This window comes from Mustela erminea, chromosome 1 (genome assembly GCF_009829155.1).
Source record: "Mustela erminea isolate mMusErm1 chromosome 1, mMusErm1.Pri, whole genome shotgun sequence".
In the NCBI taxonomy this organism is placed as follows: Eukaryota; Metazoa; Chordata; class Mammalia; order Carnivora; family Mustelidae; genus Mustela; species Mustela erminea.
In genome coordinates this window covers 51,421,384-51,441,455 of record NC_045614.1, presented here as the reverse complement: position 1 = coordinate 51,441,455, position 20,072 = coordinate 51,421,384, and the positions used below count along the sequence as shown (strand labels likewise).

At 40.7% G+C, this 20,072-nt stretch overlaps 1 long non-coding RNA gene across 1 annotated transcript in view; it reads left to right on the top strand.

Annotated features, from left to right (window-relative positions):
- The window catches only part of LOC116580182, a 75,609-nt gene that overhangs the window by 50,015 nt on the left and 5,522 nt on the right, over positions 1 to 20,072 (top strand). Inside the window, exons 5-6 of the long non-coding RNA XR_004281540.1 lie at positions 16,370 to 16,469; positions 16,563 to 16,637. This is a non-coding gene — a long non-coding RNA (uncharacterized LOC116580182). The remainder of the gene's footprint in view (positions 1 to 16,369; positions 16,470 to 16,562; positions 16,638 to 20,072) is intronic.

Below are 20,072 nucleotides of genomic sequence, written 5' to 3'. Positions count from 1 at the left end.
ACTAAGCAGGGAGCCCGGCTTGGTCACAGGACCCTGAGATCATGACTTGAGCTGAAGGCAGATGTTTAACTAACTGAGCCCCCCAGGTGCCCCTCCTATGCTTTCAGTTGGATACTCTTGTCCTTCAGTTCCAGGAATTTTTCTTAAATTATTTCTTTTATAATCTTCTCCTCTGTTTTCTTATTTGGGCATTAAATTCAGTTGAGTCCCCAAGTCTTTAACATTTATATTATCCCTATTACTTTTCATAATTTTGACTTTTTATTACTTCCAACCTATTAACTCTTTAATATTGATCATCATTTTTATTTCCAAGGGCTCTTTTTGTTTTTCATAGTGTCCTGTTCTTTAAAAAATTGATGGAAGCAATATCTTCACTTAATTTTCTGGCTATATTATAGTTCTTATATAAAGCTTTCTTCTGTTCCTGGCATCATCAATTTCTTCCTGGGTTAATTTTTTTTTTCTTTTCTCGGACTGTCTTGATCTCTGTCTTTCATGATGGAAACCTTCCTCAAAGGTTAGTGATCCTTAGTTATCGTCTCATATTTTAGGGTAAGGCACAATACTAGCCTTATGTACATAGGCAGAGCTTATCAAGTGGAGGCTTTCACTATTGGGTTTTTGGTGGGGATATGTTTTGTTAGGGGAAACCCAGATGTCACTACCCATTATTTTCTCCCCCTGAGACAGTTCAATTTTTTAATGAGAAGAAGTCTTCATCTTCTGCCTCGGAGTAACATGCATTCCCTGCATTTCGAGAGCAGAGTCAGGAACAGGATTGGGGGCAAGGAACAGGATTGGGGTGTCCCATTGCACAGGATGCAGTCTCACCAAGTCTCTCCATTGTGCGACCTTACCCTCTCCTGCTGGCTCTCTGACAGTTGCACAAGAGCCTGGGGCCTCCCCTGTTCAGATTTCCCAGGGATTAAGCTTCCTTTTTCCTGCCTGGGTGAAGGGTAGCTGCTTGGCTGTTGGGGCAGAGGATGTTTTCAGCCTTGACCCTCACCCTGGCTCATCCCTCCATCTCAGCCCGAGTTGTTCAGAGCCTTTTTGGGGCAAATCAGTTTGCTTCTCATCCGTAAGCCTCCTTGCTCTGCTAAGATGGTTACCATCCCTCCATCTGCTTTCCATCTTTTAAAAAAAATGAAGAGAACAAATGCCAGAGCACATGCAAAGCTGCTCCACATCACTAATCATTAGGGAAATACAAATAAAAACCACAGTGAGATACCACTTCACACCAAGTAGGATGGCTGTTTATCAAAACAACAAAAACAATGAAATTTTGGGTGGATGTGGAGAGATTGGAACACCTCCACACTGCTGGATGTAAAATGGTGCATCTGCTATAGAAAACAGTCCAACAGTTCCTTGAAAAGTTAAACATGGAATCACCATTTGTTCAGCGATTCCACTTCTGGGTACATATACAAAAGTTTGGAAGCAGGGACTCAAATAAATATTTGTGGATTGATATTCACGGCCACATTATTCACAACAGCCAAAAGGTGGAAACAACCAAAGTGTCTGTCAATGAATGGATAAACCAAATGCGGTATATCCATATAATAGAGTTATTATTCCTCCTCAAAAAGGAATCAAATTCTGTCAATTACACCTCAGTAAAGCTGAAAACGAAATATAATCTGATTTTGTATGGGCGGAAAAGGAATGAAATTCTGATACATGCTACAACATGGATAAACCTTAAAGACATTGTGTTAAGGGCAATAAGTCAGACACAATCACAGGACAAATACTGTCTGATTCCACTTACGTTATGTATCTAGAGTAGTCAAATTCATTCAGACAGAAAATAGGAGAGCAGTTACCATGGCTGAGGGGAGGAGGGAATAGGGAGTTGTTTGACTGGTACCAACTTTTAGTCTGAGAAGATGAGAATGTTCTGGAGATGGATGGTGGGGATGGTTGCATAACAGTGTGAATGCACTTAATGTCATCAAATGATACACTTAAATATGGTTAAAGTGGTAAGTTTTATGTATATTTTATAACACAATAAAAAAAGCTAAAAAATCACTTGCCTACTTTGGTTTCATTTCACTTTCTTTGTCAGCATGAACTGTTAAAAAGAAAACAACAGGTCCAAAATGGAGTCACTTATGGTAAGATCCTATGTCAGCAAACCAAGACTTAATACTTAAACCTAACTGCAGTTTCAGTCCTTCCAGGAATGTGACCTTTAACCAGTCAACATGGAATTTCCTGGTCAGCACTAGAAAACTTACTGATAGGTCCCTTCCATTCCCCTTAGGAGGGTGACCTTGCCTTAAACAATGCATTCTTTGCTAATAATTTCCTTTTTTCCTCTCCCTCTATGTCTCTATGCCTTTAAAAAAAAACAAAACAAAACAAAAACCTTTCCTTTTCTGTAGCTCAATAGAACGTCTTTCTATTTGCTAGGTGAGATGCTGCCTGATTCATGAAGCATTCAAGAAAGCCAATTTGATCTTTTAAATGACTCAGTTGAATTTTTGTTGTTTAATAAGACATATTCTTTTTAAATTTCTTTATTGCCATTTTAGTGGGATCTCAAGAAAAAGAAGCTTAATAAGTGTGTGTGGTCAATCCACCATATAAAACTAACTTCCCTCAAGTATTTTTTTCAGTGCTTGCTACACGGATAACGCTGTGCTAGAGAATATATGTATGATTGGTTTCCATGTCAAAAAAGAAAAAAGTAGCAGGCACAATACTCCATCTCAACTTGTATGCTATCAAATACAGTTTTGGCTCTGAGGTCACTAAAGCAGGAAGAAAATGGATTTGCTGCAATATTTAATATATTTGCTGTCATTTTGGACCATAGCCCTTAGTTGCCATAGCAACAGACCAGAGCAGGAACTTCATCAGAGGAGGAGCTCCTTGGATTTTAACCATGTTATTCAATCAGGCATGAATGATGAGGTAGACCATCACATGGCACCCATAAGATCTTTTATTTTGATAAGCTATATAATTAGCTAAATCTAATAAGTCTTTGGAGTGAGTAAAACAAAAACCTAAAACCTCGCTTTTTGCATCTATTCCAAAGTCATTAGTAGTTAAAAGATTCCTTTGGAATTTCCTTAGTGGAACTATCCAAAGCATTGCTGGCAATAGTATCTGAGCATCCCCTTCATCAGCAAAGGGCAGGAAGGGACACCAAAAGATTAATGACGGGTAAGAGCTTACTGTTATTGGCATTTTGAAAGAAGATGCCTGACATAAGCAAGGCCATAAAAACAAAGAAATTATATTAGTCAAGTTTTAGGTCTTTGTTACAGGTGGGTGGGGAGCTATTTCTTGGAGGGAAGAAGGGTACCTTCCCAAACACACACACACACACGAAAAACGCTTTGGCCTTAAAAACAAAGAAATTATATTAGTCAAGTTTTAGATCTTTGATACAGGTGGGTGGGGAGCTATTTCTTGGAGGGAAGAAGGGTACCTTCCCAAACACACACACACACACACACACACACACACACACACACACACACAAAACGCTTTCAATAGCGATTTCAATGCAATGTTCAATATTGCAAGGGACTTGGCAATAAAGTGTGATCAGAATCAGACAGGGGTGGGGTGGTGGTAGTCACCACCAGGGATGGCTTTTGGGAGGACATGAGTTTTAAGAAGAGTTTTGGAAAAAAGAAAGTCACTCTTTTTTTTTTTTTTGAAGAAAGTCACTCTTGAGGAAGGCAGAGGTATTTCTGATTCATTAAGATCTTATCATCACTCCAAATACTCAGTTCATCTGCTTGTGTTTCAGTCAGACTGATTTCAAACATTTCCCCCTTACCAGCCTTCCAGGAGGCACTGGGCAGAGCAATCCGTTGGAATCATATTCTGGTGCACTCACTCATGCAGGTAGTTATTTCCAAGGCTCTTTACCAAGGCTGGAAATCAATTGTTTTGTTGACTTGTTTTCTATCCCCCAAAGGGTAACTTTTGAGCTCAATTCTCCTATTTACAACACTGGTCTATTTTACTGCAAATATTCTTTCATTGTGTTGCTCTCTCCTGGATACAAATTTGGTATAGTCAAATATCTAAATGAAATAAAGTTTTCTTTTTCTGGTTTTTGTTTTGGATCTTTGGTTTTTTGGCTTTTGTGGGAAGGACGGCAGTTGCTAACCCTAAAGCCCTGAGCAAACCTGGTATGGTTTACAAGAAGGGCCAGATGCAGCCCCTTCATGCTCTTAAGGCACAACAATAGGAGAAATGACAGAAGACAATCAGTGATTAATTAACAAATGAGTGATAGATACCAGGTGGTCCTAACCTGAGCTTCTCAGCCCCACAGGGTAATGAGGGAGAGTAGGGAGGGCTGTCTGTGAGCTATTTTCGGTACTTCAAAAAGACTAACCAAAAAAGCTCGTATTTACCAGAGATTAGACGCACAGGCTAATTAAGCTAAAACATCAGGTTTCCTCGCTCTGGGCTAGAATTACATCAACTCAGTATAGAAACACCAGTTACCCCATGCTGACTGGAAGCTCTGACTGGCAGTTCCCTTGTCTTTGATTAATAAAACATGAGAAAAGAAATTATTACGTGATAAGTGTGCTCTGTTTGATAGGCAAAAAGTACTTCAAAGCATGGGACTTGTGAAGGGAGGATGATGTTTGTTTTGGGTGAAAAGACTCAGAATTGGTGAGATGGACAAGAAATGACTAGGAGAAGTTTAATATGGACAGAGAGCAGCAAAGGAGGGTCACTTGAACCAGGGGGTAAGAGATGTGGAGGACTCATCTGTGCAGTGGTTCCCAAAGTGTGATCTGCACCTACAGCATGAACACCACCTGGAAACTTCTTGGGCTTCACCCGCTGACTCAGAAATGGGGGATGAGGCCCAGCCATCTGGTCTGACAGGCCCTTCAGGTGATTCTGATGTATGCTGCAGTTTGAGAACTTCAGATCTATAACGTCCTTGCCCAGATTTGAAGGATCAGTGGAATAGGAGATGATCCTAAGAGATACTTGTTCAGCCTGAAAAGGAATCGCAAGAAACAAAACAAAAGCAAACCAAAATGAATCACTAATGAGGAGGTTATTTCCTTTTCTAATCTCCCATGCCTTTTTTTCTTTTAAAGATTTTATTTATTTGACACACAGAGATCACAAGTAGGCAGAGAGGCAGGCAGAGAGAGAGAGAGGGGGAAGCAGACTCTCTGTGGAGTAGAGAGCCCGATGCAGGGCTGGATCCCAGGACCCTCGATCATGACTCGAGCTGAAGGCAGAGGTTTTAACCCACTGAGCCACCCAGGTACCCCTCTCATGCCTTTTGATAACATCACAGAAAAAGACTCAGTTTGATCCTGGTAGGTTTTTAATTTTTTTTTTTTTTTTTTTAAAGTAGGCTCTGCATCCAACATGGATCTTGGGCTCGTAACCCTGATATCAAGAGTGCCATGCTCTGTGGACTGAGCCAGCCAGGCATCCCTCCTCCGCTGGAGGTCTTTAGAAAGAAACATTCAAGTCTCTTTTTAAAATAAAGAGAACAGGTTTCATTCAGGTTCAGAGCCTTGACAGGTTTTGGAATATGAGAGTGATGACTTGGTTCTCCTTCTTATGCATTTGTTTTTTACAGTTACCTCTTCTTTGGGCAAGTGATTCCGATTTTCCTTTTGAAAAAAGGATATAAGACGTTCTTTTAAAAATTTGTTTATTAAAAATAAAATAAAATAGGGGCACCTGGGTGGTTCAGTTGGTTGAGTGACCGACTCAGATCATGATCTCGGGGTCATGGGTGGAACCCCGCTTCAGGCTCTATGCTCAGCATGGAGTCTGCTTGAGGATTCTCTCCCTCTCCCTCTGCCCCTCCCCCTGCTTGTGCATGTGTGCTCTTTCTCTAAGTAAATAAAATCTTAAAAATGAAATAATTTTTTTAATTGAAGTATAGTTGTCAGGCAATAGTATATTAGTTTCAGGTGCACAACATAGTGACTTGACATTTAAGACATTATGAAAAGTTCACTATGATACGTGTAGTCATCATCTGTCAACATACAAAGTTATTACAATATTATTGACTATATTCCCTATGCTATACTCTGTATCCCCATGACTTATTTTATTTTTTATTTTATTATTTTTAAAAAGGTTTTATTTATTTAACACAAAGAAAGAGAGAGAGATCACAAGTAGGCAGAAAGGCAGGTAGAGGGGGAGGGGGAAGCAGGCTCCCTGCTGAGCAGAGATTCCTGATACAGGGCTGGATCCCAGGCCCCTGAGACTATGACCTGAACCGAAGGCAGAGGCTTAACCCACTGAGCCACCCAGGCGCCCCCCAACCCAAGACATATTTTATAACTGGAAGTTTGACTTCTGAATTTCCTTCACCTATTTTGCCCATACCCCCATCAGCTTCCCCTCTGGCAACACCAGTTTGTTCTCTGTATTTATGAGTGTGTTCCTGTTTTGTCTTGTCCCATTTATCTGTCTGTTTGCTTTAGATTCCACATCTAAGTGAAATCATATGGTATTTATCTTTGTCTGACTCATTTCACTTAGCATAATATCCTCTAGGTCTACCCATGTTGTTGCAAATGGCAAGATTTTAATTTTTTTTATGACTGAGCAACCTTCTATTGTCTATACATACTACCTCTTTATCCATTCTTCTATTGATGGATGCTTAGTTTGCTTCTATATCGTGGTTGTTGTAAATAATGTTGGAATGAACATAGATAGGAGGGCATGTATCTTTTCAAACTAGTGTTTTTGTTTTCTCTGGGTACATACCCAGAAGTGGAATTACTGGATTATATGTTATTTCTATTTTTAATTTTTTGAGAAGCTTCCATACTGCACCAGTTTACATTCCCACCCACAGTGCAGAAGGGTTCCCTTTTTTTCACATCCTTGCCAACACTTGTTATGCTTTGTCTTTTTGATACTAGCCATTCTAAAGGTGTGAGGTGATATCTCTAAAATATTCTTCACGAAAGCTTTTTTGTATAAAACTGCGATTTGGTTTAATGAAAAAAGATAAATACCAATACAAGAGGTATGTGGAAGTGGAATTATAATAGGCAGTAAATATATCACTGAAACCTGTGAAATATATTCAGGACAACAATATGTGTTTGTGTGTGTGTGTGTGTGTGTGTGTGTGTGTATTTTCTCTTGATGCTTGGATGGATGGGTTTGTATTTGTCCTTGCTCATCAGTGTTTTTGGAGAATAGGCCACAAATAAACACACACACAAACACACACACACGTGCATGTGCACACACTGATACCACTGAAGCAAGTACAAGAAAAAACCCATCACCATTTGTGGAAGTCATACAAAATCCTGCACAGTGAAGGGATCACCTCAGTACTTTGGAATTAGTTTTGCCAGGATTTTGTGATACTTTATCTTCTAAAGTACAAGGTTACTGAGATGTATTGAGAGCCAGAACATAGGCTTTGTAATCTCTTGAGGAAAATGAGAAAACAGTTCTTGAATAGGTGACAATTAACAGCATGTTTCCACCCATACCAGGTTCATGGAGATGCTTTTTCATCACTTCATTTTGAGTCAGGAAATGCCAAAATTAATTGATTTATGTACAAATATAGATGTGTTCCAGCCTGCTATGGGCAGGTTTATTCAGGGGGAAATTATACTGCATTCCTTTTCCACACAAGATTTTAATTACAGGTAAAATCTGATCAAAAACAATATAAAGGGCATCCTCTAAGACATTGCTTCTCTAAGTTTTTTGACTTCAACACATAAAAACACATTTTATAGCTTGGCCCAGCATGTGTATAAGCACACACTCACACATACCAACATGCACACTTTATAACACTTAAACAAAGGTTTATTTTCTTTATTTTTTTTCCTAAAGATTTTATTTATATATTTGACAGAGACAGTGAGAGCAGAAACACAAGCAGGAGGAGTGGGAGAGGAAAAGCAGGCTTTCTGCCTAGCAGAGAGCCTCATGCAGGGCTCAGTCCCAGCACCCTGGGGTCATGACCCAAGCCAAAGGCAGATACCTAATTACTGAGCCACCCAGCCCCTAAACAAAGATTAAATGAAATAATACTCACAGCAAAGGACACATGTAAGTGATTTTTTTCTATTTTTCTTAAGATTTTATTTTTAACTAATCTTTATACCTTATGTGGGGCTTGAATTTACAACCCCAAGATCAAGAGTCACCCTACCAACAGAGCCAGCCAGGTGCTCCTGTGAATATTTATGCCATTCTACGTCATTAAAAAGTGATTTCCCAGTGATCCCCGATCTTCCCTCCCTGAGGATACTGATTCAGTAGATTTGTGATGGGACCTGGAAGTCCGCAAGTTTTGATATATGAATCAGATGGTTCCGATGCAGGTGGAACTTGGCCACACTGTGAGAAACTAAACTACTTTAAGGTAAACAACAGTCAAATCCTAAAATGTTAGTATATGAAGAACCTTATTAATCTTGTGGTCAAGTTCAGAAGCACCTCCATTACCTGCTGGATAAAGTTCAAACGTAGGTTGACATTCAAGGCTAGTCCCTGCTGAGTTTTTCAGCTATATCCCCAGCTGCAACCTTGTTGCCTTTCCTCACTCCTTTTCCACATAAACAAGCAACATTAAACCATACATCATGCTTTTATGTGAACTTCCATTTCTTACAGTCTGGGGGAGTAACTACTTTGACTGATCCTCCTGTTGGAAACAACTAAATGTGCTGGATAACATACAAAAGCCATTTTGAAAAAATGTGTTTGTGAGCCAGCGGTTATTAAGGAATCCTCAAAGGCCAAAAACTAAGAAGGGTAAGCAGAGCCCCAAAGTTGGCTTTTGCCTCATAGATACTTGCTGAATGAGATGATTTTCAAGCTCTCATTTTCCATGGAAGAAAGGAGATGAATCCTAGAATGTGCCCAAAGTGACAGTCTAATAGGACCCCTCCCATTAAGTCAGGACCTCAGGTAGCCATGGCTCAGTGTAAAGGTGATTTAGTGCAAGGGTAGTTTAGAACTAAACCTGTCACAGAGGGAAAAACAATTGCTTGTCTTAAACAATGTGGCTGGGTGGAAGGTTAAAAAAAAAATCTTTCCTGAGAATTTGTAACCATAAGTCAACCCTTTTGAGGATCTATGACATGAATTCATGTTGCCAAAGTGATGCTAGCTACATTGAAGGGCTAGTTCCCTTGAAGTGCCTAGCAGAACAAAATGCATACCCCCTCAGAGTAGCTCGCATCCTATGCCTCAAAGAATTCTTCATGATAAATTTCTAAGAAATTTTAGCTCCTACCCAAAAATGATAAAATACATTGAGGAAGCCCAAGAAAATGTGAGTACTAAGCCAGCAGAAACAACAGACAACAGAATCAGACCCATGAAGAATGCAGAGTGGAATTATCAGACAGAATATAAAAGAAGTATTTTAATATGTTTATGGAAATAAAATTATGAATAAAGAATCAGACTATAAACTGACAGAGTATATTTGAAAAACATTTTTAGAAATGAAAAATTATGGATTCGACACTTATGGATTTGATACACCAAGGAAAGAATCAGTAACCAAGTAGAGAGCTCTGAAAAATATATTCAAAACACAACACAAAGAAGAGACAAAGGGATGGAAAATAGGAAAGAGGCATTAAGAGATCTGGAAGATAGAATGAAGCAATTTCGGGCGCCCAGGTGGCTGGTGGGTTAAAGCCTCTGCCTTCGGCTCAGGTCATGATCCCACAGTCCTGGGATCGAGCCCCCCACCGGGCTCTCTGCTCAGCGGGGAGCCAGCTTCTCTCCTCCCCTTCCCCCCCACCCCTGCCTCTCCGCCTACTTGTGATCTTCGTCTGTCAAATAAATAAATAAACACTTAAAAAAAAAGAATGAAGCAATTTAACACACAAAGAATGTTCCATAAGAAAAGAGAAAGAATGAAACAGAGATAGTATTTAAACAGATAGTAGCTGAGGTCTTCAGTATTAGCGAAAGATACCTGTCCACATATTCAGGTAGCACAGTGAATCTCAAGTGAGATAAAAAGAAATCCAGAGTACACTTGTCTTGAGCACTGAGTAATGTACAGAATTGCTGAATCATTATATCGTACACCTGAAACTAGTATAACACCATATGTTAATTTAATTATACTCCAATAAAAAACATTAAGTGAAAAAAAAAGGTAAGAAATCCATACCTGCACACATCGTAAAACAAAACTGCAGAACACCAAAGAAGAGAAGATCTTGGAGCAATCTCAAAGGCAAGATAGATTAAAGAATGGCAATTATCGGGGCGCCTGGGTGGCTCAGTGGGTTAAGCCGCTGCCTTTGGCTCAGGTCATGATCTCGGGGTCCTGGAATCGAGTCCCACATCAGGCTCTCTGCTCAGCAGGGAGCCTGCTTCCCTCTCTCTCTCTCTCTCTGCCTGCCTCTCCGTCTACTTGTGATCTCTCTCTGTCAAATAAAAAAAAAAAAAAAAAAAAAAAAAAAAAAAAAAAGAATGGCAATTATCCTGACAGTTGTCCTCGCAGCAGCAATAATAGAAACCACCGAAATAAGTGTGCTGAGAAAGTAACTGTGAAACTAGGATTGTGGCAAAAATATTTTTTAAAGGAGGAGGAAATAAAGATATTTGCAGATAAAATCTGAGAGAATCCATCACCACAGACTCTCACTAAAGGAAACTGTAAAGAATATACTTTAGGCAGAGGGAAGGTCTGAGATGCAGTAACAAATGAAGAGCAAAGGAAGTGCTAAATACATGTACAAATTAAAAAAAAAAAACGATTTAATAAGATAACAACAATGTCTTGTTAAAAAAAACCAAAATGTGTGATAACAGTGATTCTAAATTGGAGAGCGGAGATGACCAACGTTGGATTACAATCCCTGTTTTGGGGAGGAGCGGAGGATTAAGATACTGATCTGTTTTGGATTTTGACAAGCATCCATGCTGACATTTCTAAGGTAGTCACTAAAAGAAGAGGAGTGGAATGGTCGCTACCTCCTCCCTGTACAGTCTCTGCTTTTCACGCCAGCGGATTCCTGTGACTTGGCTCTGTACTTCCGGGCTGTGATATACAGGTGGAGCAGTGGGAATGGACTGCCATGCGGGTAGGAGTATTTTTATCACTGACATTATTTGGAAATGCCAGTATCTAGTAATAACAAAGCATAGTAACTTTCAGTAGGTTTTATTATTGTGTTTATATTCTTTTTTTTTTTTTTTAAAGATTTTATTTATTCATTTGACACAGAGAGATCACAAGTAGGCAGAGAGGCAGGCAGAGAGAGAGAGAGGAGGAAGCAGGCTCCCCGCAGAGCAGAGAACCCGATGTGGGACTCGATCCCAGGACCCTGAGATCATGATCTGAGCCGAAGGCAGCGGCTTAACCCACTGAGCCACCCAGGCGCCCTTGTGTTTATATTCTTTTCATCCCCAACACCATGGCACTGTTCTTAGATTTTTTTTTTTAAATACGCCCAATATATTTTCTTTTTTTTAAAGATTTTATTTATTTATTTGACAGAGAGAGATCACAAGTAGGCAGAGAAGCAGGCAGAGAGAAGGAGGAAGCAGGCTCCCTGCTGAGCAGAGAGCCCGATGCGGGACTTGATCCCAGGGCCCTGAGATCATGACCTGAGCCGAAGGCAGCGGCTTAACCCACTGAGCCACCCAGGCGCCCCTGTTCTTAGATTTTCATTGATAACTTTTCCCTCTCTCGGCAAACTGATTATTCAGTTTGCAGATGTTTGGCTCTTTTCATCTTCTTCTTCCCTTTTTTTTTTTTTTTCTTGCCTCTCTAGTAAGCTCTGTGCCCAGTGGGGAGCCTGAACTCATGACCTCAAGATCAAGAGGCCCATGCTCTGCGAACTGAGCCAGTCAGGTGCTCCTGTTCATTCTTTTTTTTAGATCATTTCCTCCCTCAACTATATACCCTAGGGTGGTGGTTCTAAAAGTATCCCCCTAGGATTCCCAAGACCTGGTCAGGGGGCCCTCAAGGTCAAAATTATTTATTAATCTAAAAGTATCAGATGAATACTAAGACCATTATCTGTCATTTCATTGTGTTGGCATTTGCACTAATGGTGTAAAAGCAATGGCAGCTCAACTGGCAACTTAGCAGAAATAAGGCAGTGGCACCAGACTTCAAGGGTTACTTACGTTGCATACCAGTGTAGGGTGATTGTCTCAGGAAGTGCAATTGTGCTGAGCTGTGAGCTGAACTAGCTGCTTTTTTCCAAAAAACCTTCATTTTTACTTGAAAGAATGGGCGACAGAAGACTGTGGGGAAGATCTGTGCTTCAGAGGAAAACTGCGTGGCCTGTATGTAGCACGTGCTTAGCCAGGGGTGTGATTCTATGGAGTTATTTTACAACTCTCTACGTTGTAGATAACTGATAGCAATGCAAAAGAATTCTTGTCTGTGGAGATGCAAATGAATCCCACCTGGCAAGGGACACCCTTTCCCCTCTTTGAAAAAGCCAGTTTTGTGCTGTTTGCACATGGAACATTCTTTTATTCTTTATAAATTTGTGCTTCTTGGACTTCTTTGAACTCTTTAAACATCTGCTTGGTTCTCTCATTGTGAGTTAAATAAAACCTTTAATGTGTATGCATTTATATCTGTATGAGAGTTATGGTTTTTACCTTTTTTTTTTTTTTTTAAATTATCTTAATGAAAACTATCGTTACTCCAGCTAGGGTATGTGGTAGAAAATTTCTCAAAAATAACTGAAATGAGCCTGTAAAGGAAAACACTGATAGTATTTGTTACCAAAGATCAAATTTAAGCTTTCAAGTAAGAATTAGAATATCTGTTACTTTGAAGTTGACAGTTTCCCAATAAAGACTCATCTCATGAGATCAGTAGTGATGTTAATGAATTTGATCTTCTATAGTGAAACGTGACATTTGGAAGATCTGTGCAAGTCAGCCTATGTTTTCCAAATGACCAATGCATGATGTTAAAAAATCATGCGTAAGTTAAAAAAAAATCCATTCAAAGTATTTGATAAGCCAATAGATTATGTTATAAAGTATGAAAATTTCATTGATGTGGTTTCAGATTCTACCTGCAGCTAATCTTTAAGAAACTACCGCTTGCTGAGTTATGAGGTAGTATCAAAGAAGAAAATTCACAATTATCTGAACTGCTGTTTAAATATCCTTTCCTTTTCCAACTATATATCCATATGAGACTGTATTTTCCTCATATGCTTCAGTTCAAATAGTATATCACAAAGGATTGAATGCAGAAGCAGATATGAGCAGATATAGCTGTTCTCTGTCATACTTTTCATTAAGTGTTTTTTTGTTTTGGAAAAAAGTTGTATTTCATAAAAATATGTAATTAATGTTAACATTTAATGAGTTTATTGTTATTTTAAAATAAACTAATAAATAGTTTAAAAAACACATATAGGGGTGCCTGGGTGGCTCAGTCAGGTAAACATCTGCCTTTGACTCAGGTCCTGATCCCAGGGTCAGGCCTCCAGCTCCTTACTCAGTGGAGAACCTGCTTCTACCTCTCGCTCTGCCTGCCACTCCCCCTGCTTGCTTTCTCTCTCTGTTAAATAAATATAATCTTTTAAAAAATTAAAAAAAAAATCCATATAAATGCAAGCTCTTTGGGAATCCTCCATAAGTTTTGTGTGGAAATAAGTGTGGAAAAGGATCCTGAGACCAAAATGTTTGAGAAACACTGCCTTAAGAGAAGATTGTTAAATCTGGGGCGCCTGGGTGGCTCATTTGGTTAAATGGCCGACTCTTGATTTTGGCTCAGGTCATGATCTCAGGGTCCTGGAATTGAGCCCCCCATCAGGTTCCATGCTCAGCATGGTGTCTGCTTGTCCCTCTCCCTCTGCTCCTTGCCCTACTCTCTCTCTCTCTAATAGATAAATCAATAAAATCTTAAAAAAAAAGAAGATTGTGATGGGGGGCCTGGGTGGCTCAGTTGGTTAAGCGACTGCCTTCGGCTCAAGTCATGATCCTGGAGTCCCAGGATCGAGTCCCACATCGGGCTCCCTGCTCAGCAGGGAGTCTGCTTCTCCCTCTGACCTTCTCCCCTCTCATGCTCCCTCTCTCAAGTAAATAAATAAAATCTTAAAAAAAAAAAAGAAGATTGTTAAATGTTAACTGGTTAAATGGTCAGTTTGTGGCACAAAAGGTGGGGTATGGAAAAAATGGGATATGGATTGATGTGAAGTGGATTTCTTCTTGCATTGTGCACAAGTCTTCTGGAGAATAATTGGTTTAGTTTTGGTTTATGCATTAATAACAGTATCAATTATTTTGGGGGTACCTTTTTTATCTTAAGTATATGGATAACTTCATTTATTCTTTTTTTTTTTTTTTTTAAACTTATTTGACAGACAGAGATCACAAGTAGGCAGAGAGGCAGGCAGAGAGAGAGAAAGGGAAGCAGGCTTCCTGCTGAGCAGAGAGCCCGAGGAGTTCCATCTCAGAACCCTGGGATCATGACCTGAGTTGAAGGCAGAGGCTTTAACCCACTGAACCACCCAGGCACCCCTCTTTCATTTATTCTTATAACAACCTTAAAAGGTAGGCTCTTTTATTATTATTATCATAATTATTATTCTCAAGTAAGTAAACTCAGGTTCATTGAGGTTAACTGACTCACCCAGAGTCTAATAGCTAGTATGCAAACCCCATTCAGTCTGGCCCTACATGCCAGTGGCCTTAACCAGGAGTCCACGTGACCTCCTGATTCTGACTGAATATGACCAATTCTCCCAAGTTTCCTGGGTCTCAGTTTTCCCATCTATAAAATAAATGAGGTTGGACAGAGCTTTACCAACCATGGGTCACATTCTCTTGTTTTTAAGAGTGTCCCATTCTGGTTTCTGGGTGATGCGTAACATCCGGTCAAACTGTTTGTCTGATTCTATTATTTTCACAGCCCATTTTCTTAGTGCTATCTCTGTCAGTCGTGGGGTTTGAGTGGCTTTGTGGTTGGAAGTGAAGAAGCCCAAGCAGAGGACGAAGAGGCCGCCAGCTCATTAGTGTGGAGAGGCAAGATATTAATCCAGTAGTTAATTCATCTTGCCACTGAATCCTAGAGGCTTGAAACCAGAAACCTGAGCATGAAGCTTCTATTGCCAGAGGATTTTATCCCCTCCTCATTCCCCAGGCCACCCACCACCCCACCCCAATCAGGAATTGCTTTCAGCCAACATTACCTCTGCTTTCTGAGCACAAGCCAGGCTATTGTGCTGGAAATAATCTGTGTTAGTCTTACTGGAGTGGCTTGTGTTGCCATAGTTACTGTTTGGGTTCTGTGCACCTAAAATTTCAAGTATTTATCAGGCAAAAAGAGTTTGCTGATTTTTTTTTTTCTCTTTTTCTTTTTGGAAAATCGGACTGGAGAGAAAGATTTTATATCCTATTAAATGTCTGTTCTGGGTGGGTGCTGTCATACCCAGCACTGCAGAGTAATGGTTAACTCTTCAGTGGTGAAAAGTGGGTCCGGCCACGGCCTTGAAAAATGGAGTTATCAGCATCCAGCTGAGGACCTACAGTCATTGCCCGCTGATGGATGGAAAGGCAGATTGTCATTGCTGATTGTACAGCTCAGGAAATTGTATGAGACAGCTGGTTATTTATGACAGAGCAACACAGAGCTCCTTAGTGGGTTTCACAGCTGCCGCCATCTAAACGGTCACTTGCCACCCAGTTCTGCGGCTGGGTAGGAAGTTTGCATGGGGATGGAAGGAGGGGTGGGCATGAACTAGGGCGGGCAGAGAGCAAGCTTGGCCCCTGCGCGCTCGTGAGCAAATAGCAGTGCAACACAAGAAGACTCTGCTTTCACAGCCATGATTTCTGTTTGCACTGCCTGTTTGCCTGTCTGGTTTGCAGGCTCTGTGTCAGCCCACAGTAGAGCCCAGAAATAGTCCCCTTTGCCTGGTCGCCATGAGCCAGGCTGGTCTTTATGTGGCTGTCTCCTAGGAGCCCAAAGCTATGCCACATGGCTGGAAGCTGTGTTACAAGCTTTTCATCCGTCTTCCTTAACTTGTGGTTGCTATGGTTTTCTTTGCCTGCTGGGCCTGGCCCTTTTTAGGGGGACAAGCTGTCCACTCAACCAAAAGCCAGAGCCACAGCTTCACTAGCATTGGCCTCTTGGCTGCAGTCCCAGCCATATCTTGTTACCTGCCCATTCTGAGCCCTAAACCTGCCTCTTGTGGGCTGACCTTGACTTTTGCCCAAGCACCAGTCCAGTGTGTGGGATCCAATGCCTTACTGCCCATCCTAGGACCTTCTGCATTTGCCTCAGTCATGGTGCTCCTTTTGCTTCTCCTCCAACTGTTAGGAGCTCAGAATTTACTTTGCAGAGCCCTGCCCTCCTCTATAATCACCACAATCACCTATTTATTTGCAGGGCTCATTTAAACGTGGAGACAGTTCTACCACGAGGCCATCGCATCCTCTGTCATGGACATCTGTTGCTGCAGGCCTATTATCTGCTGCCTGCTTTTCAGGTCATAGCATTTTGTTTTTTGGAGAATCAGCCTCCCCACCCCATTCTCAGCTCATAGGTTTCTGATGGGGCTTTCCCATCCATCTTATTCCAGGGCCTGACCAACCGGAATATTACTATTTCCCAGCCTCAACGACTGGTTTAGGAATGAACACATGATCCGAGCCAGGTCAGTGAAAATTAATTTTGGAACTTCGGCAATAAAGAAGTTTTCTGCTTTGTGATTGTTTAGGGGGCTGCATCTAATCCTTATGTGTTGGTGGGGGATGGCTACTATTGAAGGAAAACATTACAATGCTTTTGAAGATAGAGTGAAAAGTTCAAGAGAGAGCCTGTGACTTGGCAACATTGTTTGCATGCCTAAACTCTAGCTCAAATACTTGAAGCGGAATCAATTCCTTTTTCATGCAGATGTCTGTGGAGTTGAGTATTCTGTCACTCACAACTGAGAATCTGATACATTCCCATTCTTGAGGACACTGAGGCTCAGAGAAATGAAATAACCCACCCAAGCTACTGTGATTTCACCCTATTTCATTTGGAGTCAAAGACTCTATCTCTTGCACTATTTGGTAATTTTACATTTAGTAAAATTAATAATCTTACTGATTTAGTAAGCTTTCATTTGTGACACATTTCATAATACGTAGAGTACTTGCACATGGCGTACGGTGCATCTAATTTACTGCGCTCTCACTGTGTGCTCCCCACACAGGGCTGTTACTATTATTGTTATAAAAACATTGTATTATCATTCCCATTTTTCGGAGTAGGGATTTGAGGATTGGTTGCCTGTGTACTTAGCCAGTGAGTGGCAAGGTGAGGCTGCTTATTTTAAGTGTGGTTTAATACTCATTCCATTTCCCTTCATTACTTCCTGAATATGCTCCAAAAAGTAATTACCCCAGCTGGTGGCCTCTTGCTGCTTTCTTTTCCCCAAGGAAACGTAACCATTCCATATCTTGTGAGTAGTTGCCTTTGGAGGAGACCTGTGATGATGAAAGGACAAGGGGTCTGGGTGTCAAACAGACCAAGTTGAGGTCTAGTTGCCACTACTTACTAGCACTGTAACCATGGGTGAATTCCTTTATCTGAACTCTAGTTTTCTTTTCTGAAAAACTTGTCGAGGCAAGGAGAATAATACTTACCTTGCAAGATTTTTGTGAGGATTAAATGAAGTCAGTGCACGTGAGAAGTAATCGTAAGAGTATCAACAGTGAACATGAGTTGAGTATTTTCTGTATTATTTACTATGATTATCTCTACGTTCGATATGAGAAAACCTAGGCACAGAGAGGTCAAGTGACTTGCCCAAGGTCACATGTCTTGTGAGTGGCAGAGTAGTATTCAACGCAGTCATGTTGGTTAAGAACCCTTAGTCATAGCGCTTGAGACAGTAAGTGTTTAAGTAACAGGAGACTCTTTTCTTCCCACTCCTATTTTTCTGGGAAGCTCCGCATCCAGTGTTCAGGGTGGAAGTGAAGCAGTGAAACTAGAGTAGAAGAGGGCCACGTCCAGACAGCACAGATGAGGGTGGGGCTGGAAGCAGTACCTGGGAGGTAATGATGGTCAAAGCACTTCTACGGACCAGAGGGTATAACATAGATAGAGCCTGAATGCCAATGAAGGAGGGCCCAGCAAGACACATGGGCTCAGGCATTAGAGACCCACGGGACCAGAGAAAACAAGACCAGTGATATCTTAGTGACCCAGAGGGCTCTGTATCTCAGACCCAGAGGTTTGCTGTGGTCTCTGTTAGGCTAGGAGTCCACTAAGGAGGGATTGACCAGGGCCTAGAAAGAGAAGGAGTTAGGATTAGAAGAAACTGTGGCTTCTGGCAGATGTCTTGACATTGACTAACGCTTGATGGTGATAATCTTTTTTTTTTTTTTTTTAAAGATTTTATTTATTTATTTGACAGAGAGAGATCACAGGTAGGTAGAGAGACTGGCAGAGAGAGAGAGAGAGAAAGGGAAGCAGGCTCCCTGCTGAGCAGAGAGCCCGATGTGGGACTCGATCCCAGGACCCTGAGATCATGACCTGAGCCAAAGACAGCGGCTTAACCCACTGAGTCACCCAGGCGCCCCTGATGGTGATAATCTTGATTCATTTATTCAATGTATCTTTGTAACTCAGTGGAGAAAAGTCTTTATTTTCTTAGCAGTAGATTCCTACCTCTCTTGGTACCTCCCCAACCCCCACCCTTTCCAGGAAACCCATGTAGATGGGGTGAACATTTTGATCAGCTGTTTGATGGGGGGGTGAAGATGAGCTCCTAAGCATTAAGCTTGAAGAAGGTAGATGGTTCTGTTTCATTAACCAACTGCCAGGCTCTTATTTGTCTGAGTAGGCTGGCACTGTAAGGCTGAGAATTGAACAGCTTTGGAACAGTAGAGCATATTTTTTTAAAGGTTGAGTTAAAGGAAGAAGAGGAGGAAGGAAAATGAGGTAGTGGCAGGAGAGAAGACTTTGAGGGAAAGAAAAGAAGAGAAATATTTAAAGGAATTTTTATGAAATCTTGCCATATTGTGTGCAATATAAACTTTCCTTCCTGCCTCTCCAAGAATTCTTCAGTAAAGTAGACATTTCTTTTCTTTTTTTTTTTTTAAGATTTTATTTATTTATTTGACAGAGAGAGAGGTCCCAAGGAGGCAGAGAGGCAGGCAGAGAGAGAGAGAGGGAACCAGGCTCCCCAATGAGCAGAGAGCCTGATGAGGGGACCGATCACAGGACCCTGAGACCATGACCTGAGCAGAAGGCAGAGGCTTAACCCACTGAGCCACCTAGGCACCCCTAAAGTAGACATTTCGTATTGATACATTGTGGTGTTTAATCTCTTTTAAGAATGCATTGACAAGGTGGCCATGCGGTGAGCAAAAATTGCTTACCAGCATCTTGCCACATGTGGTTCACATATTTTTGGAACACCTACTATGTGTCAGAAACAATGTCAGACACTGAGGTTACAAGGATAACTAGATGTGGTCTTGGCTCTTAAGGAAGTACAGCTTTTTGGTAGAACATGTATGGAAGCCGATTATAGTGAAAGACCTTTAATCCGCAATGCCAAACATTGTAATTGTTCAGAGTTGTTAAAAAGGATACTAAAAGTAACCACTATGCTTAAAGTAGACATATAGACCAATGGAATAAAGAGCCCAGAAATAAATCTTCACATATATGGTCAAATTAGTCTCAGTCAGGTTATCAATACCATGCACTGGGGGAAAGGACAGTCCTTTTAACAGTTTGGAAAAATTGGACATTGACATGCAAAAAAATGAAGTTGAAATCTTACCTTCCCCCTACACAAAAAGTACTTCAAAGTGGATCAAAGATCTAAATATAAGAGCTAAAACCATAAAACTCTTAGAAGAATACACAGGGAAAAAACTTAATGACATTGGATTTGGCAATAATTTCTTGGCTATAAGTATAGGCAACAAAAGAAAAAAAAACAGATAAACTAGACTACATCAAAATTAAAAACTTCTGTGCTCAAAGAATACAGTTAACAGTGACGAGGCAATGAACAGAAAGGGAGAACATATTTGCAAATCATATTTCTGATAAAGAGTAATATCTAAGACATAAAGAACTCCTG